Source organism: Haliaeetus albicilla, chromosome 2 (genome assembly GCF_947461875.1).
Source record: "Haliaeetus albicilla chromosome 2, bHalAlb1.1, whole genome shotgun sequence".
NCBI classification, from domain to species: domain Eukaryota; kingdom Metazoa; phylum Chordata; class Aves; order Accipitriformes; family Accipitridae; genus Haliaeetus; species Haliaeetus albicilla.
In genome coordinates this window covers 3,498,044-3,525,650 of record NC_091484.1, presented here as the reverse complement: position 1 = coordinate 3,525,650, position 27,607 = coordinate 3,498,044, and the positions used below count along the sequence as shown (strand labels likewise).

The following is a 27,607-nucleotide window of genomic DNA, read 5'->3' as shown; positions in this document are numbered from 1 at the left end:
CTCCTGGAAGCATCGGGAAGAAAAGGTCAAATTCCCCACTGTAAGAAATTTACAGCCCATTTCTGTTACGTTATTTGCTCTTTATAGCCTTATTAAAGCACCAAACAGCTGAAGGCTCTGCCAGTAGGACTCAGAGCAAATGAATGAAGTGGCTTTGGGTGGTAAAAGCAAGACCAAATCAGTTTTGTTTTTTTTTCTCTGAAGACTAAAGCTAACCAAGTTCTGATTTACATCTGCCCATTGAGCCAAAGTTCTCCATCCACCTGGATCCCTAAAGACGCAGCCCTAAGCCTCGGACTGGCAAACATCCCACCCAATGAGCACACTCGGGAAGGAGCCGTGATGGTTTGTCCCACGTCCCTCGCTGATGAGATGCAGCGTGTCTTCCCCGCTCCAGACACCCCAGCAACTCTTGTCAGAGAGCAGGAGAAACTGGGGGGGGGGAAAAGCACTAAAACAGACAATAAAGAGAACGTTTCAGAAACCTATCCATTGGGGATCTTTTAAAAGCATTGATTTTGGGGCTTCAAGAGAGGAAAAGGAAGAGAATAATGTTTCAAGAGAAAAATAACAGCCCCCAAACCACAGACTTCAAGCTGCCTAAACTTCCTATTGCCTTGAGGAATGGCAGTCTGGGCTCGCTGCAGTTTAACGCCTGTACTGCTGAATCCGACCCCAGCGTGTGCTTCACAAGGACACCGCTTCGATATAAAACCACCACCCACCTTTCTGCCATCGCATTTTCGGGGGTCAAAAAGCCCAACGCTGCTCTCGCATCGCTTCCAACCCCAGGGCAATTTGACTGACTTCAGTCAAGCACCCACTGATAGAAACAGCCCTGCGTGGAAGCAAAAACCAGGCCCTCCGTTTCCTTTGTATTTCAGTTTTAAAGGCTCTGAACTGAAAGCGGGAGGAGGGGAGCATCTGAAGATCTCCGTGTGTCTTCTTTATTCAGGGGGTAACAGGGAAAAACATTTTGCTGCTCCGAGGGTGCACAGTCAGTGATCTTAACAGCGCATTCATTATATAACGCTGCTGAATGAATGACAGACAGCCGGGGTTTACAAGGCGAACCGAGCACATCAAAGTACCCCAGTGACGACACGAACCACGCGAACGCAGCTTGAGCGTGCTTGCTGTCGCTCCAGCATCTCGAAAGGCATCCTCGTGCCAGCCTCCCTCTCTTTAATCTGTGCAACGAGTTCATTTTGCCCTCCGACTCTCCCCCACCAAAAGGCTGATGGTCTTCTGGTCTGTCTTCTTCCCCTTAGGTACCTACTCATCCAATACCCTACATCACCGTCAACCTCTCAGAGTGCCTGTTCCTCCTTCAGTCTAGCCCTCTTCCCACTCCTCTGCTCCTCCTTCAGTCCAGCAGGAAAAATACTGCTGAAATAAATCATAGTGGGTCTTATTTAGGATGAAAAAAATTACTTCTCTGGTTGCTAGCCTGGAATATCCACATAGCTCTGCCTTGACCTTACGTGCCTTCGGTTAAAGGGATGTTCCATTATTAATCCAGCTTAGAGCTGGATTAACTTTTAAAGATACAAAAATGCCCACAAGCCAAGTAAGGTGATATATTTTTGGCTGGTTAGAACTGGCAGGATGCCGGGGAGGGTTAGCAAGCATCTAGAGCTTAGGAGAGATGCTTTTAGATATAAATCCTGATGAAAAAACACCCAACCAAACAACCCTAAAATAAATTATGTAAGCAAGTAACAGCCAGCAGGTCACGCAAGACAGTTAACATCCTCCAGATATATTTGTACTCTATGAAAAATTCCCACTACAGATCGAATCTGCCCAGCCTGGAAAGCAGAATCACATTCCGACCTGGTGACTTTGATTTTGAAAGGGGAGGGATAAGGGAAAAACAGAGACGGGAGAAAAAAGGTAATTCAAAAGAGCAAAACAAAAACATGCTGAATAGAAAAACATTTAAGGGCTGATCCAAAGCCTACTAAAATTGATGTCAATGGGAGGTTTTTGTTTTCATCCTTTCAATAGACATTGGATTGTGTCCCTAGAGAACAGTTTCCAAATGTGGCCGCTCTAATGAAGCATCTAGAATCTGCATTTGGAGGCTGAAAAATCACAGTGATTGCAGCCCCCCCAGGTAGGGACTCTGCCTCATTTGCTGTTTTACTGAACCTAGCACAGGGTGGGCACTCCTGGAAACGAGACCTGACTAGCGGGAACATAATCGGGAAGTGAGCAGAATGATGGTTGTGATTAGTGAAACGTGGATTTTCACATGCATCTGCACAAAGAGAGCTGAAAAGCCATCCTAAGACACCCCCTCACATTTGAAATGAGGTATTCAGACTTGTAAACACATTTAGAATATTAACTTATGCATCAACAGAAAGATAGCTTTTTACATATCCTTTAAAACAAACTCTTAAATACTTTTAATGTATGCCTCTCGTGAAACTCGGTGCGCATCTATACCCACAGATTGCTGCTGGCTGCAAAATACATATCCGTTGTGTTTGCTTTCATCGCTGCCTGAAGAAGGGATTTATGAGCAGGATACCTGCTTTTGACGAGCATACTAGTGAGAAGCTGAGCTGAAAGGGAGAGAGAAGATGTTACAACACTTCTCTTCAGACGTCCAATAAAACAGACACTGTTGAGCTGCTGCTGTTTTGTTCGTTGCAATAAAGTTCCTTGTTCAGCATTAAAAGGTGATTCTTACTAGTTTACCTCTATTACCATATATCAAAACTGTATAAGCAAAAATAGTCAGATAATGAGAAAAATTACCTTTGAACAAGTAGCACATAAAAAGAAATAGTTAAGATCTGCTGTGAATTATTCAAGCAGCTCCAAATATGAATTGCCACAAATAGCAAGATGAGATCTTGCCTTTCTGTATGTTGCATATGTCCTGCAACAACCCAAACAGCACGTTTCATTTGGGAAGCTGTGTATGGAGAATTGTATTGCCTCGAGGAAATCCAATGGGAGGCAATGGTATACAGGGCAGAATATGCTCTTCTTCGCCTTACAAATCGCATATATATGTTTTAAAGCCATTTTGTGCAACTAGGATCTTGCAGCATGTAATGCCTCTGTTGAAAGCCTACTACTACACCCAAAGGGTTTCACAGAAAATACTGCAGCCTAGGGGAAGTCTGGGTCCCACAGCTAGAAATTAGGGCTGTAGAGCTGCAAGGGAATCTGTGCTCTGTTATAATTAAGAGCAATTCCTCTCTAAAATTGCAATTTTCTTACTGCAATACCGACAGTTACTTAGATGCACCTAGAAAAAAAAAGTACTGGCTAGTGGCTAAACCTGGGTAAATCTGTTTATACCAATAGGGCTGCACCACACAGGTCAAATAGCAGAATTTGGCACAAAGTCAGCGGCCCTTGGGCTCACCTACATTTTCTAGGACATAGCACGCAAAGGACGGTGGTAATCTGCGCTTTTACTAGTCTGAAACTGCAGGGAACAGAGCTCCTCTCCTCTAACTTTGGTCACTGTGTAACTCCAGTGATGCCTGATCAAATTAAACAGATCGAATGCAGAAACACAGCCTCATGCGACCCGCGTGAGCTCGGCTGAGCCGCACAGCCGCTCTCCAGCACGGCACCTCTCCGCATCCAGGGGGATTCGGCATCTTTCCTCCTGCTCTGCTTCCTTCCTCACCCTTACCCTCAGCCTCTCCTTTTCTTTAAAAATTTGGGTCACCTTGCTTACACCAGCACAGCTTTGCCCAATGAAGACTGCTTTTGTACAGTTCCCCAGGGTAGGAATAAAGTGGAGATTGATGCTACAGGGGGAAAGACAGCTATCCTTGCACAGGAGTCAAGTTCTTTCCTTCTGGGGTATGTATGGGGGGGAATATATAGACAAGTATTTATATTATTTCTTTTCATAATATTCCAGATAAAATTTCAGAACATTACAAACATGTAATCTGCAGAAACGTACTGTTTTTCTTAAATGCATAGGGGAAGTCAGAAGTCTTTGCTTTCTGAGTCTTCATTTTTATTTTTTTACTGTCTCTTCCTTTAAAAAAAAAATAAAAAAATGTTCTGCTACTTTGAAAGCAACATACATTTGCATGTGCCCACCGCTTGCGAGTGTCTCTCTGCCTTGCCGGAGGAGCATGTGCCTAGCTCGAGTCCCCACGGTGAGTGGCAGAATCTGCCATATGGAGGTCACCTTGTCCAGGTCCATAAATAGCTCTTTTTCCTAAGCAGGGAAGGGAAGGAGCTGGTGAGAGTAATGAAAGAGGAGGCTAGCTTGCATCCGTGGCACTGATTGGTGCCAGGGTTACAACACGCAGAGACTTGTCATGCCAGCAGCAGCGATACCGTCAATCTGCAGGCACAGAAGTCACCTAGTTCCACCGCGAAAACATGTGCCAGCCAGTTTTTCATTTCAGTTTTCACACAGGGGTTTGGATGCCTTTCAGGAGTTGAGAACAGATACTTCGGGAAAGGTGTCCTTGGGGAGATGACAGCAGCCCCCAGGCAAAGGGCTTTTGCTGCTTAAGTACACACATTGGGGTCTGCCAGGTTGGTCCCACGTGGTGGGTCAGGGCAGGGGAAGGATTTTGATGAGATGAAGAAGCAGCACCGAGGAGGCACGGTCCAAGCCCCCCACTGCTGCCGAGAGCTGTGTAACGGCCCAGGCACGACGTGGTTCGGGCACGACGACGTAACCACCATCGGTCAGTCCCCCAGTTTGTGGCGAGGACTTCTCTTCCATGCACCAACAACCGGAGACGGAAAGATCAAGATCTGCACCTTGTGCAATGAACCGCTTTGGGTTTTTTTTCAGCTTTCAAGAAACCAGCATCTATGAAAAGGCTACAACAGAACCATCTGAGAGCCAACAAGGTGCTCAGCTAGCGGCTAAGTAATTGATACATTCATTTAAAAATAGACCGGAATATGTCAGCTTGTATGTCATGTCAGACTGACTTTCACAGACCAGAAAGCATACTGTCGTGTTTCTATTACAACATCCTGTGGAACAACGTGGAACTACTGAAAATATTGCAAAAATAACAATCCCAGGTAAATCACAAGAAATTTAAAGGAAGATGGAATAGGGGGAGGAAAGAAAACCGGTTTCTTTGATTCCAATTCAAAATTATTTTGGAGTGCAAACACCTGAAGTCTGAATTAAACCAGCCCTCTTTTTGCCCCAAAACCTTTAGGAGATAAGTCATATCAGGTTATAAGGTCAAGGAGGAGGCACGAGGTCTTGATGCACTCAGTTTGCAACTTTTTAGACAGTTACACCTGGTAGCAGCAAGGTGGTAATCCAGCCATTAACATCCCCTTGTGCGGGTGATGCTAGCGGTCTCCTCTCCGTCCTGCTAAAAACGATCCCTTCCCATTTGTCGATATAGGAAGGGAAGAGCACTTATCCCTCCATGACATCTTTTTGCATCCCACAGGCTGCAAATCCCTGGTTTGATCTTGTTCAGTGTGGAACATCTGACATGCCTGTGATGGGGAGGCTTTAACCGCTCTTATTCCTGCTTATGATACCCATGACTATAGGATTGGATAAAAGGAATGAACAGATGGATGGATCACTTATATACACTGTAAAGCCTTTATCCTTCACTAGGTGTTGGTTTAAGCGATGCGCAGTATTTTTAAATAGCCTCTTCTCTTTTTCCTTTCCCCTTCACAAGTTTTCCTCTATGTTCCGCCCTTCGGCAGTCTCTTCCCCCCTCTCCCATACAAACACTTTGAGCTAGAGTCTTGATATATAAAAAAAAAAAAAAAAACACCCACCATGAAGCAGCCCTAAGCCAGTGTTTCCTTTGTCCTTGCTCTTTAAAAGCTGTAGTTGCTGCTCAGATGAGGTAACGGGCCTCATAACACAAGAAGTATGTTTTTCAGAACTTAATGTCCTCTGCCACAGATGTCGTCTCTGCCAGAGGCTTATTAACACCTCAGAAGAGCAAAGCCCTGCCCACAAAGGGAAGGGAATCTAAAGAAGATACACAAACAAAGGAGGTGAATGTTAAAAGCAGCTAATGAGGGGGAAAAAAACCCCTCCACCTTCCCATCACGGCACTTCAGAACAAGTAGCATTGCCAAGCACTAAAAACCTGGGGATTAAAGAGACAATTTAGGAAGACTTGATGTGGGGAATGGAAATCTCCTGGAAGACATTAAAAGAACACAGAAGATCGGCGCACATATTTGGGGAAGTGAAGAAAAACCTAGGGAAAAAAATATATATACGTATGTATATGGACAACTTTGCAAGGACTAATAGAAAAGCTATTTAGAAATAATCAGGCACATTTATTTCCTATACGGGAAATTTAAATTTGAAAGGAAATTGAAACAGGGGGACACGCACAAAGTGGTTTCATTATCAAAAAAGATGTACATTCAAAGGGACTTACCGAAAAAGAAAACCTGTTTGTTTACAAACCTTTTTATTTAAAACCAATCCTCTTAGAAACACCAAGAAGCACTCAAATAAAATATCCACTTCACTGACTTGTCTTCCTTGCTTTGGAAGTGCTAGGTGTTGCTTTTGAAAAAAATTTTTTTTTTTTTCCCCCAAAATGCTACGCTTGGTCCTCCTCAGCGGCAGGGTTTGGTTTCCAGTATGTCGAGGCCATGCTGGGTGTACACAGGCACCTCTGCCGAGGTTTTCCTCGCACAAAAGCCGGTTCGGGGACTGCACTTGTGGGCATGGGCATCCCGTGGGGGTCCCCACCACCTTGTGCACCGGGACAGGGTTCCTCTTCCCTTTCTCTCCAGGGCAACCAAAAAGCGATGCAGGTGCCCTGTTACTCCTTTGGAGAGAGATTTGGGGAAGCTGAGACAGATTGCAAAGATGAGGATTTTCTCGCTAGAGGAAGATCCTTGCTCAGAGACCTGTGTCACTGACAGGAACGTGGCAGAGGGCTGGGACCAGACTGCAGAGTAAGAATTCTGGTATGAAAAATGGATGGGTAAGAAGTAATTACGGGGCCACAAAGATCACCAGAAATAAATAATAAGTCAGGATGTTCAAAAGGGCACTATGACTGAGATCAGCCACAGCAAGGACAATAAAATCAGCCCCTGAGACTGTTGCTATTTAAAGAAATGTTTCATATGGAAATGAACAGTCCATAGAGGGATGAGCTGGGTGTATAACACGCATAATGCTAAAACTGCCTGGCGTTTATCCCCAGCACAGCACACAGGGGCTGCGGGGATCACAAAATGTATCACAGGGGTTAAGAAAACTCAAGGGGCTAACAGGATTCAAAGAGCCCTTAAGCTAGGTTAGACACTCCCCCCAGTGCTGCAAGAACTGGGTGATAATTAAAGTCTTTCCAGTTAAGTTGCATTCACTCGTTCAAGGGGAGGCAAACTTTTAGTATGGGTCTCATACTTCCTGCCCTTTGCATGAAAAAAGTAAATTCATAAACAGAAATTATCTTGAACTGCTCCAGACTGAGGCTGCAGTGGACATTGAACAACCCAGCCCTTGAAAAAAGCTGCACCGTTGAGATGTCCTGGTCAAACATCGGGGCTGTAAGTCCCCACGTCGATAAGGACCCTTGGAGGAGACAGTGCTGTTGCCCCTGTGGTACTTAGTTCTTCATCAGTCACATGGGGGAATCATAATTTTTGGTACTTTGAGGCTCTCCTGTGCAGCCATGCTAACAGGTCAAGTCTGTGGCAAGGAGAGGAGATGCATGGAGCCCCAGCTTCACCCCTGGGTCAAGTGTCTTGTCTTGGTCACTGGGTGCACAGCAAGGAAGATTATAATTTTTCAAAGCGTCCACCCCTCTTACCTGATCCAACCCCAGTTTTGTCAGCCATCCTTGCTTGTGCAGGGCTGAGCCAGACCAGAAGATAAGATCAGGATCATTCAAAGGGCAGGAGGATGCAGTTTGCTTCAGATGGTGCAGGCTTGGATTGCAGTCAAAGAACTGAATCTTCTGCAGACATTAACAAGCTCCACAGGTGCAGGGGAAGAACAGGCTCTTCAAACACAGGAGGAGAAAAAACACACAGTATGGAAAAGTGCCCACTGCCCGACTCACTAGTGAAACTGTTAAACAGCTGCCAGTGGGTTTTCTGGAAGGAGGTCAGGAGAAGCAAAGGTGTGGAAAGAGAGAAAGCAGCAGCCGCCGATGTCCCACAGGAAGGAAACGCCAGCCAGCGCTAGGAGATACAATCTGATCCTTTGTGTATTTTGCAAGTTGCCTTGTTGGAATCAAAGACCGTAGAAAACCAGTTTGCGAAATAATGCTGGTGACAGAGCAGCACCACCCCGTGTCAGGGCTGTTTCACAGAGTGGGGCTAATTCACCTTTTGTCTGCCTAATAGTACTGCAAAACCTGAATCTTTCCGATCAGAGAGTCTGAGTTATTTCATGCTACAAACCCTTTGCAGGCAGCCTGACAACAGAATGGGCTCTGCAAAGCATTAGCGAGTCGCAATGAGCCTCAGACGGCACTTCCCAAAGCCTTTCTACCCCATGGAGAATGAAGACTGTGGTGGGGAAATACCAGCTTCTCAGAGAAGGGGCGTAAATAGCTTCAAGTGAGTATGGCAGCAAAAGCAATGCGATAATAAGGAGGAAGAGCTGCTGAGATTATCAGTTCCTGGCATTATATTCCCAAAACACTCTTGAAGCCTCACAGCTTCCATATGGCTCATCAGACACATACAATAACATGATCGCTCAGAACATTCAGTCCTATAGAAAGGAAACAAGAAACACAGACACGTCCTTGCGCTCCCGCACACGCGCCCACAGAGGCACTGCCGGGACCTGAAACAAAAGGGCCGGGAGCAAATTCCGTGTTTGAGTCAGCCTCCTCTAGGTTTCTTGTTCACAAGTTCACTGTGAACATCAAACTTTTGGAGAGACAGTTCACGTGTTGCTTCCACACGGGGCACAGATCCCAGCGAGCCCCCAGACCCTCCGGTGAGGCACATCTACGCAGATGACCCAAAACGCAAACCCAAGCTCCCTGGGTGCATTTTGCAGATCAGCAGGTATCACCTAGCACTTCCACAGAGCTGCAGCTCCGTGTCAGCCTGCTGGAAACCTTGCCTACAAGCAAACTGGAGAGCAATTCTGCTAGAGAGAGCAAAGCTGTGCTAAAGTGACTGAAGGTAGTGGTGGCTCTGTATGAAGGTGGCTGTTGTCACATCCACCTCGGTGACAGCTGAACGGGGCCTCGTCACAGTCCTCAACCCTCTGCGCTATCAACAGAGCAAGGTTTTAAGATAGCAGAAGGTGTTATTAACCCTGCAAGGAAAATGTGGCTCTTCCATGGAGTTTTCTTAGAAGATGTCCTCGTGTGACAACCCTGGCCCATCCTAAAACTGTCGGAGTCACGGTCTCTGCTGACTGCAGCATTTTATTTTCAGTCTGGGGAAGGATCAGGCCTGTAGTAAGCTCCAGAAAAACTTTTCTCTCATGGCTTGTAACCATGAAAACTCCTTCCTCAGCCTACTGGGGCTTAAATAGGTGCGGTTGCAGTTTCTGTGATTTCCAAGACTGATAAGCCAGCATCCATCATACTTGTTTCTCAGTCACCTGGTCTGCGGTTTTGAGAAACTGTTTCAGTTCTACAAACCTGGCCTGCCATCATTTTCCTTCTATGAGGCTTTAGCAAGAAAAAAGGATGAATCACCCTTTTTTTTATTACTTTTCCAAGTGGGGGGCTCCTTCACATAGGTAGTTACTTCTAGCATCCACTGCACCATTCCTTCTTTGGCACCTGCAGCTTCTTTGATGCTTTCTCTTTCCTCACCAAGGGGCTTGTTTATTTTTATTTTTCATAAGCAAAGCCTAATTCTTGGTTTTCTTGTTAAAATCCTTCAACCAAGCTCCTTCAGGAATAAAGTAGGCATACACAAAATTAATGAGAAATTCTCCCTCTACCCCTGAGAACTGAAGAGGGGATAATTTAGGTAATATTCGGAACCAGCTCTGACCCTTTTAAGACTCTCCGGCATCGCTGCGGGAGGAGGAGGATCCAAATGTCCTACATTTTCCTTGTGGATGCCACCGCTGCTAATAGTACGTGGCTTTTCTTTCACGGCTCTCCTGACAGGTCTAAGCAGAGCCAGGTGGAGCAGAAGCTCCAGTGCTGAACGCACAGCCCCGTGGCGGTACCCAGTGAGTGCTGGGATTGCCTGCGAGGTTACAGGCTCCTGGTAATAAGCGCTAATTTCCATCACTTCCCTACATTGGACACCCAGAAAGCTGGTGAGTAGTTATGGCACCTTCCGCTGGATGCGATCATCTCGTAATATCCTAATTAGCCAGATCAGCTTTCCTCCTCATCACGAGCAGCGACTGAACGTCTTCTCCCTCTGCCCAGGAGGGGCTCTCCCCCCGCTCTGCTCTGCTGCGCTTCACCCTGGGAAGCGTTTTGTGATACTTGGGATCCCTTGTAAACCGTATTCTTCGATTTGGGCAGTCTTTCAACTCCATGAAAGTTACACGTTGTTTTCATTTCTTCTCAAGTACCTCAGGTCAAAGAAAGACCTGTGTCAGTGGCTTTAAAAGCCTAATAAAGTCTTTCATCCATAGACCTGCTTGCTGGCGCAAAGTCAGGGAAAACAAACTAAGTCATCGAGTGTTGTTCAAACTGTCAGATCCTTTTCAGCATGCTCTTCCTGCCAGCCTGTTCGTGTGCGTTTGGGGGCTGGGATGGGGAGGAAGGGAAGGGAAAAAAAAAAAAAAAAAAAATCCTGATGGCATAAAGCCCATGGAACAACTGGCACCTTTCCAAAGCAGCCTCCCCCCGGCCCCCAGCCCGCCTTCGTGGGCACAGGCGTCTGCCAATCTGTTCTGTGCGTGCACACACACACACACACACTGCACAACACAAGCAACAAAATGACTTTCCAACAACTTTGCTCACAAGTGCCACTCTACTCCGAGTTTGGCACCTTGCGCTTTCTCCTCACCCCCGCCTCTCCAGGCTTCGCCTCCCAACAAGCTGGACAGGTTCCAGTGTTTAAAAGCCCATTTAACCACTCCCTTTTGTTTAGAAATGCTAAGCCTTGATCTGATTTTATCGACCCTGCCGTGCCAGGAGGAGGAGGATGCTGAGGGTTTCTGAGGATCCTGCAATGAGCTGAAGAGCTCCAGGAGCCCTTCAAGCTTCAAGAAGGGTTTTGCCCACTTTGCAGCAGCCCTCGTGCTATTGAGAAGCCCCAGAAAGACAGCATGTACCATTCACGAGACCACACAGGATGGCTTCCACTCTTGCTTTTGTGCATGTTTCTCCATTTAAAAACGTCATTATTGGCATGTTTAGGAGCTGAAATTCAGTGCCATGCTTGGCTGGCACTGTCTTTTGATAGTTAAATAGTTCTTTACACTCTCTGCCTTGTTCAGTGCTGCTATGCCCAGGAAAAGCAGAGCGGCAGGGGAGGGAGGCAAAGAGGCAAGAACAGGACCTCTGCTCTGATTGACAATTGTAATCTTCCTGGGTATTGTTAGGAGACATCTTTCTGCACTTGATAAACCCAGCATGATTACATGAAACATATCCTTTTAAAATATATTTCTCTTTTTCATAAAGCAGGTAAAGCCAACTGCATTTAGAGCTAATTTCAATTCCTTTGTACAGTGCAGCATTTGGATGCCCTCTTAAGGATGCTAGGTTTGAAAGTTTGCCTTATCAACATCCTTTTCTCATAACCCCAGAGAAGCTCTTAACATTAGTGATAGAAAGGACTGGGTAGATTACAAGTCAGACAGAGCCATAGAGCTCTGGAGAAATAGGAGACCCTTCCCCAAAATACACCTCCCTTTCTCACGTGATTATTTCTTGAAGGCAGATTGGAGAGGAAGAATACACACAACTCAGCCAGTTACTGTGTGTGGAAAGATGTAACCAAACATTGACCACCAAGATCACCAGCCATGGGAAAAGACATTTTGGTCCAATTCTTCACATCCATCATCCTGCCAGTGCTGTGCTGCTGCTGGTCATGGTGCTGCTGAACAGCAGGAAGAATTTAGACATCCATATAGCTGCTATAAATTTGAGTGAATAAGAGTACTTTCTCATCTATGGCAATTTACACCAATCAAGGCTCTACCTCCATGTATCCAGCAATCTGGAGAAAGGAGTCTGCCTCCTGCTAGGCAGTTACTGACACATTTTTAACTTTCCTACGCTGGCTCTGACCTCCTCTGCTTTTCATTTCCCACCAAAGAGAAAACATAAAGGAAGTCATGATGAACAGGCAGCTGTGGTCAACAGAAGAAGTAGCATGATCATGAGAGATCCTATCCAAAAGTTCACACAGAAACAGAGACTTACTGGCATTGAGAATAGCAGAGCCTGGAACAATACCACTGAAAAACAAATTACACACAGACACTATCCAAGCAACTTTCTTCAGTCCAAACCAGTCAGATATTTTTGATATCCTGCAGCTTCAAAGAGGACAACAGGCAGTTGAGTGCTAGTGCTGAAGATCACGTTAGCCCTACCGGATTATTCAGGTCATGCTAAACAGCAAATTCAGTGGATTAAAAGAGTCCTCGTTCCTGCTGTGCAGTTTTAACAGTCTGCAAGTTACACAGAGGAGCTGAGGATGCTATGTACGTTGCATGTCTTGTGCAGCACTTTATAGTCAGACAAGCTCAGCAAGGGGCATCTGCCTTCCTAAAAATTACCATTGACCCATTCCTGTTTAGGAACATTGAGAAACCAATGGACTCACCCAGCAGCTATGTGAAAATCTCTTTGCCAAGCCATGCAGAACTTACTTTTGTGTCTGCAGTGTATCGGCATTGTATTACCATGACAAAACCAAATTACCACCATTGAGGATAGCCTTTGCTAATACAACAGTCCTTCTATAGTAATATACTCGTGTGCACAAATGATAGCACAATGGAGTGGATGTGTAACCGCCATAGGACCTCTGTGGTAGCAGCGAACAGTTTTTCAGCTTCTTTCTTGTCTTACCCAAGTCATTCTCCATGCAGGAGTTAGTGTAAAGTTTCAGCGGCGCAAAGCTTGCCTAACATCAGAGCAACATCGTCGTCTCACGTTTACGTACTATTCCTGTAATTACTACAGACCAAAGGCAGAACAGCCCCAGTTGTCATTGCAAAACATTTTGGAGGGTTCTGCTGCATCAAGCGCTATCCTTGCTCTCATTACGGGTCAGTGAAATCATAGGTGTTCCTGTACAATGACCAAAATCAACGTGATACCAACGCGACTAATACTGAAACCACCCATAGTAATTAAGGCTGTATTTCAGATGTCAATTAGAAAAGGTTTTTGTAATCATTACAAATGAAGATTTTGTATTGTCTGGGAAAGGACGTCCTGGGACAGGCAGAAAGAGAAGCACCCAGCTTTCTGACCCAGCTCCTACCACCCACTCACCACCCCCCCGCCCTCCATGCTGAGACCTACCCAGCACACAACACAGCCAAAGCTCCGCAGAAACGTCGCGTTGATTGGTGGTCACCACTCCACGGCTCATTTCAAAAACCAAATCCTTCAATGGGTAAGTGAGCAAATAGCAAATAAACAAACTAGTGGTGTTTCTGCTTGATTTTTCAAAATACCTACTGCTGAGGTAGACAACAGAGGTGGGGTCTCTGATGCCTAATAGAGGTATAAATTATGCAGCTCCCTACCCTTCGCGGGGGAGAAGCGATGGGGTCTCCCTTCTCCCCCACTGCCCGTGCTGGAAAACTCATAGGAATTAAATATCATTGAGACTTCCACCTCTGTCTAAACTGATAGAAATTAGCTGACAGGCTTGAAAAATATTATGGAAACTGAACGCCTACACACTGCTTGGGATGGCACAGAACTGCTTTCCTGAGAAAAAACTAGGCTAAAAATGAAAACGGTCAGTCCCTGAGCAGGTCAACGCATGGATATGAGCTTGTTGGTAGCAGGCTGACAGATTCCTTGTGGAGGCAGACAGGTCTCCTGAGATTCAATGAGCAACGTAAGAGAGAAGGATTTGGTTTAGCGTAAACGCTAAACCATGCACAAAGATTTAGGAGGACAATTCTTCCTAAGACTAAACTCAATCAGCAGTTTCACAGAGTAGCTTTGACCTCGCGATCAGCACGTTACGGTCTCAAGTCCCACACCTGCACCCAAAGGTCCAAACTACATGTTGAAACACTTGCCTTTCCACCCATAATTATCATTTTACCAGAGCATTAAAGTCAGGATACAAAAAAAACCCCTAAAAGGCACTCTAAGAAATTCAGTAACAAATCTAGCATTACTTTTTGCTGAGATAAGGACAGTGCAGCATGCCACTGTAACAATTTGACAGACGTTTTTTCACAAAAGTTTGCAGACATTCTTGGGTATTTTTTCAGCTAAGAAAAATCACCAGGAGCTCCCACAAAGGACTTCTCGAGGGTAGGAGATAGCAAAGCTGAACATTCATCACCAGCAGATTAGGGAGCAGATGGAAAAACCACGGTAAGAGGTTGCACCGAGTTTGCTGTTTCTTTAAGTCGCTGATGGATTCACACATGATGCAACTAGACACAACACAGCACTTGCATCTTCCTGCATCAGTGATTCTGCAGACATAGATCTTCCCACCCTCCTCTTCCCCCTTCCAAGGCCCAGACATATTTTTTTGTCTGCAACTGGATACAATCACATTCTGTGTACAAGCCCAGCAAAACAAAACATCCCATTTTCAGTTCACAGAGCTGCCATGGCAGAAATAAATATTATTTTGTTTGTTGGGGTTTTCTTTCTGGTTGCTGCCGTTTTGTTTTCCAAAATCATTGTTCTGCAGAACAATTTAACAAAATGTATTCTTCCTGATTCAAGGCTTTGCAGCGAGCTGTGTAGTAGCTGTGTTCTCATTGAAAAAGCCAACCCTTCCAAGCCAACCCCCAAACTTCTCTGAAATCCCGACCTCTAGAGAACTTCCTAAGTCAGCAAATCTAAGACAAGCCCTGGGCCTCCTTCCAATTTCAGCAGGAAACCACCAAACACAAGATCTCTGCAGCGCTGCCATGGTTCGCAAGCGGAAGGTAACACCTTTGGTTTTGCCTCCCTGCCTGGAGCATGCCATGGCTGAGGGAAGGCAGCTGGGCACAGACTAACCCATTCCTTATTCCCAGCCTAAACTCTGTTTGCAGTCGGTGTCAGCATCGCTTGGGAGGCACGGTAGCAACTGCCCATCTGGCTGATGCCCCCGGGAGTTTAGGATAAAACATCCAACGGTGCAGCAGCCTCGCACCAGCCACCGTGGCTGGGTTGTGTTTTCAGAAGCACGTTGCTTGATGTTGCTGAATCGAGTCGGGGATGAGCCCTCCTTGGAAGAGAAACCTGCTCAAGTTTGGGCTTTATGACCCTGGCACAGACTCACCAAGCTCGAGCACCTGTAAAGGAGCCTGAACTCGTTTGCAGGGGGCAGCTTCAGGAATTAGCATCTCTTTTCTCCTTCTCCCTTCCCTTTCCTTCCTTCTCACTTCAATTACCTGATCTGGTGGTAGTTTTCCTCTCCCCGGTACCTCCCTCCCCATCCTTTCCTTCTCTCTTCCCACCCTGTCAGCCAATGACAAAAATAGAGACGAGAAAAGAAACAATTGCATAAAAGAAGGGATTTTTCCATCTTTAATCGCAGAGGGGGATTGGTTTGCACACCACCTCACTGCGAAAGCAATGCAGGTTAGGCAGGTAATATTTGGAGGGAGGCTGTGGGATGCATCGAGCCGAGCCTGCCCCTTGACCTCCAGCTCCCTGCCTGCTCTGCCTTCAGCTTTATTGAAGGCACCAGGCGTGAAATGGTACCAGCGGTGATGCTTCGCGCTTTTCTAAGCAGCCTTTGTGCGGAAGGAGTAGTCGTATCAAATCTGCACCCTGCGTGGTGTGCTTACCTTTAACAGGCATACCTGGGGAGGAATATTTCCCTGGTTTTGCATCACTAATAAAAAAAAAAGCATGTTTCTGTGCAGACACTAGCTCTGTGGTTCAGCAGATACAACGCTGTCGTACTCCAAGGTTAGAATCCGTTTAAAGAAACGTGAGTTACTGACAACTTAAGAATGAAAGAAAAAATATTAATCGATGCTTACCGTGGATTTTGGCTGGTTGGGCTTGGGGGTTTCTTTTTCCCCAGCAGAGATTGCTTCACTGGGCTTTTTGTAGCTAGAGAAAAAAGAAAAAAAAAAGTAAAAATATTGTAAGAACAAACCAAATGAAGCAATTACATCAGCATACCATGTTTAAAAGGCTCTATTTGTCTTATGGTTTATTTTGATTTTTTGCTTAGTATTACAGCTGATCAGATTAAACTTGCAAAAAAAAATATTTGTCATGGGTATAGCCTCATTTTTGTTGGATGTTAGTGCTCTGTCTCTAGCCACTTGAAGTATTGTTCCTCTCCTTCCAGCCCCTTCCTTCCTCACCATTTGCTACAGTTGAAACTGAGTTCCAGAACTGCTCTGGGACATCTCATCATATTCACCTGGGAAATTTATCACCAAACTCAGTATATTTTTCTGCGCCCCGACTGGACAATTACAACAACACAAGGTTAACAAAAGATGAATTTCCAGGTACCATCAGCACAACTTCCAGGACGATCACTCGTACGAATCAAGGCACTCTCCCCCAGTTCCACCAACGCTATGGCAAACTACTCGACCATTTCTGAGTGCAGAGTGAAGGAGCAGAGGTGAATCCTCTGAGCAGCCTGTGCTGCTTTCCCTTGTATTTCTCCTCCGTGCTCATTTCCAAGCTGAAGGGTCCTGTCCTTCACCTCCATGCATCCTGTAGTCATTTACACCAGCACAAATTACGTTCAAACCAAAGGAAAGGACTGAGAGGAGATACCAAGCCCATGGGACAGTGTCCTGATGCTTAGTGTTTGATTGTACGTTCCCCATATAAAATTAATTGATCACATCTTTTCAATGGACCGCCTACAGCTCTCAAAGTTTAACCTGATGGAAGCAGAGAAACTCCATTCAGGGACTTGAATCAACAAAATATGATTACAAAAAAAAAATTATTCCCATTATGGTGGGTTTTGGTTTTTTTAAATGAATACTACTCAGTAGGGCTACATAAATGATTTTCTCTAGAGTACTTTGGTCTGGGCTTCTTAAATACATTTGAGAGGTTTCCCAAAATAACTTTTCTAGAAAGATGGATTTATCAAGATAAAAAATTTCTCCTGGAAATCCACTGTAAATATTTTTTTAACCTACTTTTTCTTCCTCACTCCCTCCCCAGGAGCTCTTTGTCTCACATCAGTGCCCTGCCACTCTCAGATCCTATGAGTCCTTCTGCCTTGATGCTTCTTGGGATAAAATGATCTTTACCAGTGACTCCGCTAGAGCTGATTTAAAGCATCCTTTCTCGATTCACGAGTGTCACAATTCCTCTCTTCCCTCTTGCAGCTATAATTACTGGTGGATTTCATCTTATTAAAAAAACAAAATAAAACAAAAAAAACCCACAAACACCTAAAAGGTATCCTAAATCCCTCTCCCTGCCCCAGTCTCCATTTCTTCGTGCCAGAAATGACCCTCAGCGATCTGTGCTCAGGATGGCAGCAGGGCTGCCCGAGCCAGATGGGAGCTGCTGAAGACCTCGGAGATCAAGCCACCAGCCTTCAATTTTGACATTTGGTCGTGGGTGGCAGATTTCTTCCTTTCACACTTAAAAATGTTGAAAACCACAGTAGTTCTGTTTGACAGGGAATCAGAGGCTGATTAACTTGATCTTCTTACGTGCAGATGTTGAGAAACAATTTCCCACCCACATTGGCCAGAACCAGCCTTTGGACCATTAGCCAACACACAATACGCCATGCCGAGCCCAAAACCCTCCATATGCTGCGCAGACCTCTAATGGGGTTTTGGTGCCATTCAGTACGTGGGAACCAGGAGAAAATAAAGTTTACTCTTTCCTATGCTGCCCTACAACTGCTTTGGAAACCAGCCCTGAATATCCCTGAATTTTTAGCATCATTGCAAAACGTTTTCCTGATGGGCCAAAAAAATCAGCCCCCTCTGCCATGCCGTGTTCCCCTCCAGGCACGATGCTGAACCAGCAGGACCTTTCCCATTACAGATGGCAGGAGTGAGGACAGGGCTCCCCCTTTTTCTTTTTTGAAATAAGGAGGCTCCTTCTTCATGTGCTTTTATTAAACCATGTGCCTGCACCGTGAGTGCAAAATGACACTTTTGAATAATTTAAGATAATGATAATAGAAACATTAAAAAAAACTCTTGTAGAGACCAAACCCAATTCCTCTCACAGCTCCTGAATTAGTTTTTCACTTGTAGCCACTTCTGCTCTATCTTAAGAGCTATAAAAAAAAAAAAAAGAAAAAAATCACGATAGAAGGGAATATTAGGAAATTACTAATGCTTTTTTGAAAGCACCTATTGCTTAATCTTCTGCAGTACTATTTCTGGATTCCTGTGCAGCTTTCATCTTTACACTGAGTGTTTTACAAGACACCTCGCACACTCACAGCCTGAGTCCAAAGAGGACGGGTTGTTTTTGTGCATTTTCCCCTGCAGCTGTTTTGTTCCATTGGAGATGATGCCTCACTGGGTCAGGACTTTTTTTGGTTTTTTTAAGGGATGAGCTTTATTTACAAGACAACATTAACCATTTGGATTTCCCAGCTCCAAAATTCCTTGCAGGCATTCTGAATAGATTAGGGTTTTTTTTTCTTTTAAATTCTATTTTCAAAGCTAGGAATGCTGGCTCCGACACAGCTGGGGACTTTGCTGCTTTTTCACATTTTGCTTTCAGGAAAGCAGAAATGCAGGCTACCCCTAAAACACCGGGATCAGGACATCATCTTTTCCCCAGCAACATCTGGAATATTAACAGACTGGGGCAGGATTGGAGTTGCGTTGGCTGAACCAATCTCCGGCAGGAGCCTCCCCCCGCTCGCAAGAAGGGAAAAGCAGCGGCGAACGTGAGGAGCAGCAGACGCACTCACCGCTGCGTGACTCCAGTTTCATGCCTGCACTTCTCCATTGATTTATGGGGCAGCTCATTTCCAGATCCACCTCCTTCAGGAGGAGGAACTTCAACTCGATGTGAATAATAGGGTCCTATGTCTCTTAAAGCAGTCACTGCTTCTTTCTGGGGTGGGGAAGGAGGGGGGGATTATGGGGAAGAGAAATATTCCTCCTCCCTTTGGATGGGTCTGGAAATGAACTGCGTAGCCAGAGAGCTGGTGCATTTTGCACTTAAAAATAAAAATAAATAAAAAAAAAGATGTAAAGCCCATAACCCAAAACACAGCTCGAGACAACACAGAGGAGATCCCACAGCCCACTCCCGTCATTAAAGCCGCACAATAGAAGACACACACGCCTTCCGCCCATTCAATCTCTCCCTTACATCTATATATCTATATACACATGCCCCACAAAGGCATATTTTCTACGTTAAGCCTATGGATTACTGGCTCAGGCCCTTACAAAAAAAAAAATTAAAAAAAAATGTTGCCAAGGCAACGAGCCAGGGGTTGCTATGGCATCTTGGAGCCGAGCAGCTGGGCCAATCCCCGCTCCCTGCGAGCTGGGAAGGCGCAAAGCCTCTAAATTTAATGTCAGTGCGGAGAGGAAGGGAAGCTGTTGAGGCATGCATGATGCTGAGCGTGCGCTTGCTAAATGCGGACAACATGGCCCCCATGATTAGGACCAGCACACTAATGAATATTCATTGGGCTGATTAAAGCAAAGTCAATTAACTACTTGACTGCTTGATTTTTTGCTGGATTTTAGTCATCTCTTTTAACCATTTTGCCACTGGGGATGCTCTTGTACTCCCCTTCATCTCCCTCTTTCCTCCTCTATATTTCCTTACGCTGGCAATTAGGGTTTAGATATTTTTTTTTTCTTGCCTTTATGCTTTTTACTGACAATAACCCATCCTACTCAGATTTTACCGCTCACTTTATTTCACCAGTAAATCATGTTCTTCTAGGGTCACTGTCTTCCACTACAGTTGTGGGTAAGCCAGAAGGTCACAGATTTCCATCAAGTTTTTAAATCTCACGTGCGATTTAATTCCAAATCCACAGCTAAGCAATAATGCTGATTTTCTACTTCACAGTGGGATTCTCCCCCATCACCACAGCCCTTTGTTTTATAACACAGGGAGTTGCTGTGAGCCAGGTCAAGGGCTATGGAATATATTTTTTTTATTCTGATTTGTTAGATCAGGATTCCTTCAGACGGACAACTCAGACCAAATGTTCTAGGAAACCTGAAGGGATCCTAAAATAAAACAACAATTCATTAAAAATGGTTTTCAATTTAGAGAGATGTCTTTCTCCCAGTGCAGTAGTGATGTAATAAGACTGCGAAGAGGACTGCATATTTTATAAAGATCATTTTTCAGAATGTGCCTGCAAACTAAAACATGTGATTAAATTAAAAATAAATGAAAAATTGTTGGCCAAAAAAATTCCACATTCGTGAATTCAGCCCTTACAACCTAACCTGGGAAAATACATTCGTTTTCCTCATGTTCTCTGGCTTGTTTAGAAAACTCTCTCAGGTTCTTGTATTATGTATACAGAACTGTGTCAGAGAAAGATGCATTTACATGATACTTATGACTCTCCTGGAGGGGAGTTATTAATAGTTGTAAGTAATATATCTGATGGGTAGAGTGGAAAACCTGAGCGTAATCACCCAGCATTTGGGCTCGTGTCTTTGTCAGCAACTGAAGTAAAAAGGTGCAGAAAAAGGCAGAGTCTACAGCGGGGTAGGGACAACACTGACTTCCAACACTGTACGTGCAATTCAGCTACTTGCAAGCAAAAAAAAGGGGAAAAAGTAGTGGAAGAGGAATGAAGGGAGACAGAGCATAACTGAGTGGGGAAAGTCTGCATTATTTTTAACTGCAAACTGAAAAATAATCAATTTCCATTATATAAACTCCACAAACATGCAGGTTTCTCTATTATTTTGCTGGATGATGCCCATATTTATGTAGGTTTATATGTATATAGTTATAAAAAAAGATAGCTGCTTTTCCAGCATGCCACTTAATCGTCAAAAACAGGGAATTGCAATGCTTTCCTATGCAAGTTGTATTCTGGGAGGACTACAAGCAATTTCTCTGCAAACTCACTGTGTGTACATCATCCCTCTATTAACACCATTATCCCAACTTCTAATCTTTTCATTTGCAACCAAACATTCAGCACCTGTTTGGACTCTACAAGTTGTTCGGGTTTCACCCCGTGCTGGGTAACACTGCTGGAAGGATGAAATCGCAAGAACGATTTGGTGTGCGCCTTCCCGGATTGCAGAGATGCCGCCCTTCTTTTCAGGGCTTTACGTTTCTGCCATCAAAATCAGAAATCTGCATAGCAACACTGAGCTCTGCGGGGTAACACATTTCATTTACCCAAATCTGAAGAAAAACCACAACAAATAATTACCTATTTACAAATTAAAAGAGCAACAAAAGAAAAGGAAGGGCAACGTGTTAAGCTGCCACATTCGATGAGAAGAAATATATATTGGGGGCTCTTTTTCAAAATAATATATTTTCATCTACATGCAGTGGAAATCTCTTCACAGGGGGCAATATGCAAACATAGATGTACGCACACAAAGTAGAATAATTCCTCTCTTACAAAAAAATTTAGAGAATTGGATTCAAATTTTAACTGGGTCACAAATGGAACATAGTCAGCAACCTAAAGTATGGGGTGGGGGGGAAGAAAAAAAAAAAGACAAAACCCCACCCCAGTGCCATGCAACTCAGCAGTCTGCAATTCCTGGTCATGAGAGGCCACAGCATTAGCCAGACAGGGTGTTGCAGGTCAGGGTTAAGACGCATTAACAAATTCATATGGAGGAAGCTTGCCCAGCACCTGCCCACAATTTGCCAATTCTCTTCGTCTCCCTTCCACATGAATCAAATTCTCTTTTCTACTTGGAGGAAGATATTTTATTTTTTTTTTAATTATGTTATTCTGGGTAAAATTTGCATCCCCAAGCTGCAAAAAGCATTTTAGCTCAAAACCTACATGAGAGAAAGAATTACGCAATTGTTGTGCTTATATCGTGAATGATACCGAGATAAAAAACGCTCAAAGACATGTGCATGTGTGCGCATGCATGCACACACATGCAGATAAATGACAGTAAACAGCATCTACCCTGGTTCTAAGGTATATGGCAAATTCTATAAACTACTAAACAAACAAACAATCACAAAAATACAAGCCCAGAATCTAGATCTGCACAATGGAGAATATTCTGACTGCAAACCCATTGCAGGAACAGTAAATTCAGGGTTAAGTCTCTGGATTCCTGTTGGATACTCTCAGCCTTTCATCATGTCTCTATGAATTTTTATTCCTGCACTCTGGGGTAAATTAAGGCTGATGGTGTCAATATGGAGTTTTGAGCCCTATTTCAACATTTCTTGTGTTTCGCCTGTTTAATTCAGACCCTTTAAGTTTGATTTTTCGACAATTTAGGAGAAGGACTCGCAGCTTTCTAATCCGCTTTCGAAATGCCATATTTTCCAGGAGGCTATTTCCCACCGAACTCCCCCCCCACCCCCAAGTCATCCCGCGCACGTTGTGTCAAGACAGTAGCCATTTTCCCAGGCAGAATAAATTCCTCGTCATTCACTTCTAGGGAGCCGATGGCTGATCAATCCCCTCCGAATCGCCAAAAGCGGGAGCACCCCAAAGCTGCGGAGATCTTGAACTTTTGCATCTATCTGCTTTTGAAAAAAAAAAAAACAAATCCCCCAAACCTTTCAGGAAAAGCCTGATGCGTTTGAGATTAAAAACGTGATGTGTCTGGGATTAAAGCAAAACACGTTTACAGACCCTACAATGCTAACCAACCAGAAGAGTTATCTAATACACAGTACATGTGATTGCTTGAATAATATTACAGTAGACACCGCGTCCCTTCCTCCCTGCATGCATACCCCTCTATGCATGCACACACATGGTATTTCTAATAGGATCTCTTCTCCCCTCTCTCTCTCCCCCGCTTTCACAATCTGTCGCTCTCCAATCTGCCCACTCTGCTCTATTTTCCCATCCAATATTCCCCCTCTAACACCTTCCCCTCCTCTTCAGCCCCCATCCTTGCTCCCTCCATCTTCCCCTTCCTCCAGGCTCTGTTATCGGCCACGTTAGCTCTGGTGCCGAGTTCTGGGTCCGTGGACATTCAAAGCAGTTTGCAGCCTGGTTCAAAAAAAAAAAAAAAAAAAAGGAAAAGCAATTTCTCCCCTTACTACTAGCACCTAAATAACGTGGTAACTAACTAGCTCCTCTAATAATTTGGCGCCTAAAATCAATTTTTCATAGCAATGGACTACATTATTAATAATCTTACTTGGTGCTATTTTATCAGAAACTTTACAAACAAGTTCTCTATTGCTATCTCCGCTTTACGGAGGGGAAGAAACAGCAAAGGCAAGGAAGAGGCTCGGTCAGAGCTCCCCAGCAGGCTGGTAGCATAGCCTGAAATAAATTAGGTCTCCTGGGTTCCAGTCCAGTGCTCTACCCATTAGTCTCTGACTAAGAAACAAATGCAGAGAGGACGGAAAACGCGTAAATTGAAGAAACACTTGACTGTTTCTTGTAGTCTGTAGAATAATTACTAGATGCAGATGTAGCTAGAGATGCCTGAGGCTTTGGTGATCCCAGGGATATATTTATAAGATCTGGCTTTTCCTCCAGACCATCCCACTGCTCTTCTGCGTTGTAGGAACCATTCGCTCTGGCTGAAATTTGGGCCTAACTTGGGAAGCACAAGACACAAACATGTCTAAGCGGAGCGACTGGTTTAAGGAGTTCAGAGGAAGCATCAGGCTTTATATAGGCCTAGCAGGATTATGGAAATAAGTATTTAATTTCCCAGAAGAGAACAAGCTTGCGGCCAGCTGTGTGCCTACACATGGACACATACATGCATGCATGGGAACACGCCGAGAGCTCCACTCAAGGAGGGGGAGAAATGGGTTTTACGCAGTGTGTAAGATAACAGCTCTCACAAAGAGGGGTTAAAGGTATATAAATTCACCCTCTCTTAACTTACAGGTCTGCTTTGCGGGTGCCCTTTGCTTCGTGCCACGCTGCACAGCTGATGGGGACGAGGATAGCACTGACCTCGTGGAGCAATGGCCACGGCAGCACCATCGAGTCCCTGCATGGAATGGGGAGATGCAGAGCAAGGATCTAGTGGCACGAGGATCTTAGAAGATTAAGACATTCTGCTTCTCTTTCCAAAGGATAAAAGCACCTACCGCTAGGAAAACGAACACTGCCGCATACAGAAAGCATTAAAATCAATAAGAAACGGATGTCATTCCTGCAGACCAAGCAAACACTGCATTTAAGAATAGTTTTAAATAGGGGGAAAACCCCCAAAGTTCCTTAAAAGTCCAGAAAGCTAAGTTCTCATCCCCACTCTAAATTCACATCTGCTACACATTGTATTTAGACAAAGTAAAACACAGGGTAGCTGATAGCCCGGATTGTTGCAGCACAATGCCTGTATTAAATGGCAAGACTCACAGCTTTCAGAGACAAACCTGCGCACCACAGAGCAAGGAACCGCTCTAAGATGTTATCCAGAAATCTCCTGGTGTGGATCGTGGTTGCAACAACGATTACTGGAGAAACCTCAGCTATTAAAGTTGTTCCCCTGCTTGGAACATGACTTCAGCACCTGCAGATGAGGCTCCCCAGTACAAAAGAGACATGAACACACTGGAGAGAGGTCAAGGAAGGGCCACAGGGATGATGACAGGACCAGAGCATCTCACATACGAGAAAAGGCTGAAAGCTGGGACTATTTAACCTGGAAAAGAAGGATCTTGTTAATGGATATAAATACCTGAAGAGACGGTGCAAAGAGGACGGAGCCAGGTGCCCAGTGACAGGGCAAGAAGCAATGGACACAAACTGAAACACAGGAAGGTCCTTATGTCTGAAAATAAGGAAATACTTTTTCACCGTGAGGGTGACTGAGCCCTGGCACAGGCTGCCCAAGAGGTTGTGGAGTCTCCATCCTTGGAAATATTAAAAAAATGTCTGGACACAGTCTTGGACAACTGGCTATAGATGGCCCTGCTTGAGAAGGGGGGGTCGGACCAGATGACCTCCAGAGGTGCTTTCCAACCTCAGCCATTCTGTGATTCTATGAAATTTGCCTTTTAAAAAAAAAAAAAAAATCTTCATTATGAAATTTCCAACAAACGTTTTGTTGCACAATTTTCAAATATGGCTTTACAAACCATTTCTTTATTCCAAAGGCAACAAACAACTTTATGAATCTGCAAAATTTCTGGTAAGATAGCTGTTCAGATTTCCTTGCAATAGTGGCACTGATGACTGCAAGAAACCAGAACAGCCAGATCACCCGGGAACATTTCCTGTTCAAAACTTTGAGGATCAAGCCTACAGCAAAGATTTCTGTGCATACCCAGGCTTCTTTACCAACAGGATGGCCTCCTTGCCTTGGGCAAGTACATCTTTATAGAAGGAATTCAAGAAGAAATCAGCCATGATCAAGGCATGAAATATCACAGCAATTTTTAAAAGGGCTCCAAAGCTGAACCCACGGACTACAGACTTGTAAATATGACTCACATAGCTAGCAAAAAATACTTGCAATTATGTATACTTACACAAATTCCTAAGATCCATGGTAAATTTTTGAGGTGTGACTAATTCATCCAAGACAAAGGTGACACTTATTGTGACAACACTTGCATCTCTGAAAAGCTTCTGACCACTTCCCTCTCCAAAATCTCTTAAAGAACCTGAACTATCGCAGCATAAGATGTCCCTTCTGGATTTGTACTGGTTGCAACATGGGAAGCCAAAGACAGGAAGAAAGAGCTTTCACAGTGGGTGAAGTTGACAGTAGATTGTCCCAAGCATCTTGGGGCTCATCTTGCTCAAGTAATGTGGAAAAGGTCACAAACAGCATGAGGACAGTCTGCAGCCAATAAAAAGTTATTTGAGAACCATCCCTTCAGAAAAAAAAACCAAACCCCAAACAAAACCCACTTAATAGTTATTACTTATTTCTAAAAGATCTCACTAAACCTGATGACAGAATAGTAAAGCAATGTCAGTAAACAGACACAGAAAAAGAACTGCTGTATTTGTCAGGAGGCCACTCCACTGCTGGACAGAGGGTGCTGGACCAGACAAACCCTCACCATACCTCTTCGGCAATCCTGATACTTTTCATATCGCATTTTGGTTGTTTCAGACCTTTTGCACCGCTGCAGGAGCACAAAGTCCATGTTGCGTCTGACAATCAAGGTCTTCACTTCTAATTTGAAATAAATAGTCGGTGTCCCACAACATTTTACTGGTATCTGCACTCCACAGGATTCTTGGCAATAAATTTTATAGTCATCTGGATCTATGATTGTGTGGTGGATGGTATTTCTCCAGTACGGAGTGAATGGAAACTTCACATAAGAACAGACCTGAGGTTAGCTTTGACTCCAGAGGTCTGCTGGACAGCCATCAAACATGTTGCTGACAAGTTGGAGACTAGTGAAAATGCAAGTATAGAAGGATTTTCTTGGTTGTCCTGCATATGTCATGCCCTTGCACATCTCTGTTCTTGTGATTGATGACTACGCTCCAAGATGCTGATATACCGTACAGCCAAGCCAGTTCTATTTTACAAATCTGTACAACTTCTGCATGCACGCAGTCAGGTACTAAGAGCAGTCTGCCTAGAGATGGTGACAAGAGTACTTTCCTCAGACACAACTGAAAAATCTCTAACTCTGGGAGATCTTGCGTAGGGGTTTCCAAATCCCTTAGATCAGGCAAAACCAAAAAAGTTTCACTGCACGAGAGAAGTGACACTGGGAAAACGCGTACTGAGAAAGGACAGAAAGAAGAACTCTTTGAAATCAACTTGAAACCAATTCTTACTCTCTTGGGTTCGGTCGTGAGTGATGCAACTTTCCTGTGCTAATACAAACACGTTTGAAAATCAGGCTAGGGAGAGTCAAAAGCAGTGCCTCCGGCTTTAAGTAAGGACACAATCTTCCTTTTAGTTCCTGGTGTGCACGTAGATGCCCAAAAACTGGAAAACTTCATGTCCTGCTATCTTGTCCTGAGGGTGGGTGCAAGAGGCTGTGCATCATCTCGTTTGATATTGCAGCCTACAATACACCAAGACCCATCTAAAACCTCCAGACCTCAGCGTGCAGGTTGCCCATGTGGAGACGCCAGGTCCAAGGAAGCCCTGAGATGCACCATAAGTCAAATGTGCTCAACTTGCACAGACATTTCAAATCAGAGTAGCCCATCTCTGTGCCCCCTCCACTGGTGCCAAGTATCTTGACCTTTTACTTCACCCACTCAGCCAACAAATGCTTTGTGCTGCTCAGTGCTTGCAGAACACAAAGCCACCCCTGCACCGAGCCAACCCCTTTCAACAAGTGCAACTGGGAGACAGAAGCGGCACGAGAGCGCACTGGTGCAAACTTGCCGTGGCCCCAGCAGAGCTGCAAGCACGCACGTCACCTCTCCAGGAACTTGTTTGTATTCTTGGGAGAATGTTGAAAAATATCTCTGACCCCCAAACATTTACCTTTTGATCGGAGGTTTCCAGTGTTGC

The 27,607-nt window shown here is 44.6% G+C and overlaps 1 protein-coding gene across 1 annotated transcript in view; it reads right to left on the bottom strand.

Moving 5' to 3' along the window:
• The window catches only part of LOC138689248 (uncharacterized), a 210,723-nt gene that overhangs the window by 142,306 nt on the left and 40,810 nt on the right, over positions 1-27,607 (bottom strand). The window contains exon 2 of the mRNA XM_069803499.1: positions 16,061-16,133. The gene's annotated coding sequence lies outside the window, so the exon portion shown is untranslated. The remainder of the gene's footprint in view (positions 1-16,060; positions 16,134-27,607) is intronic.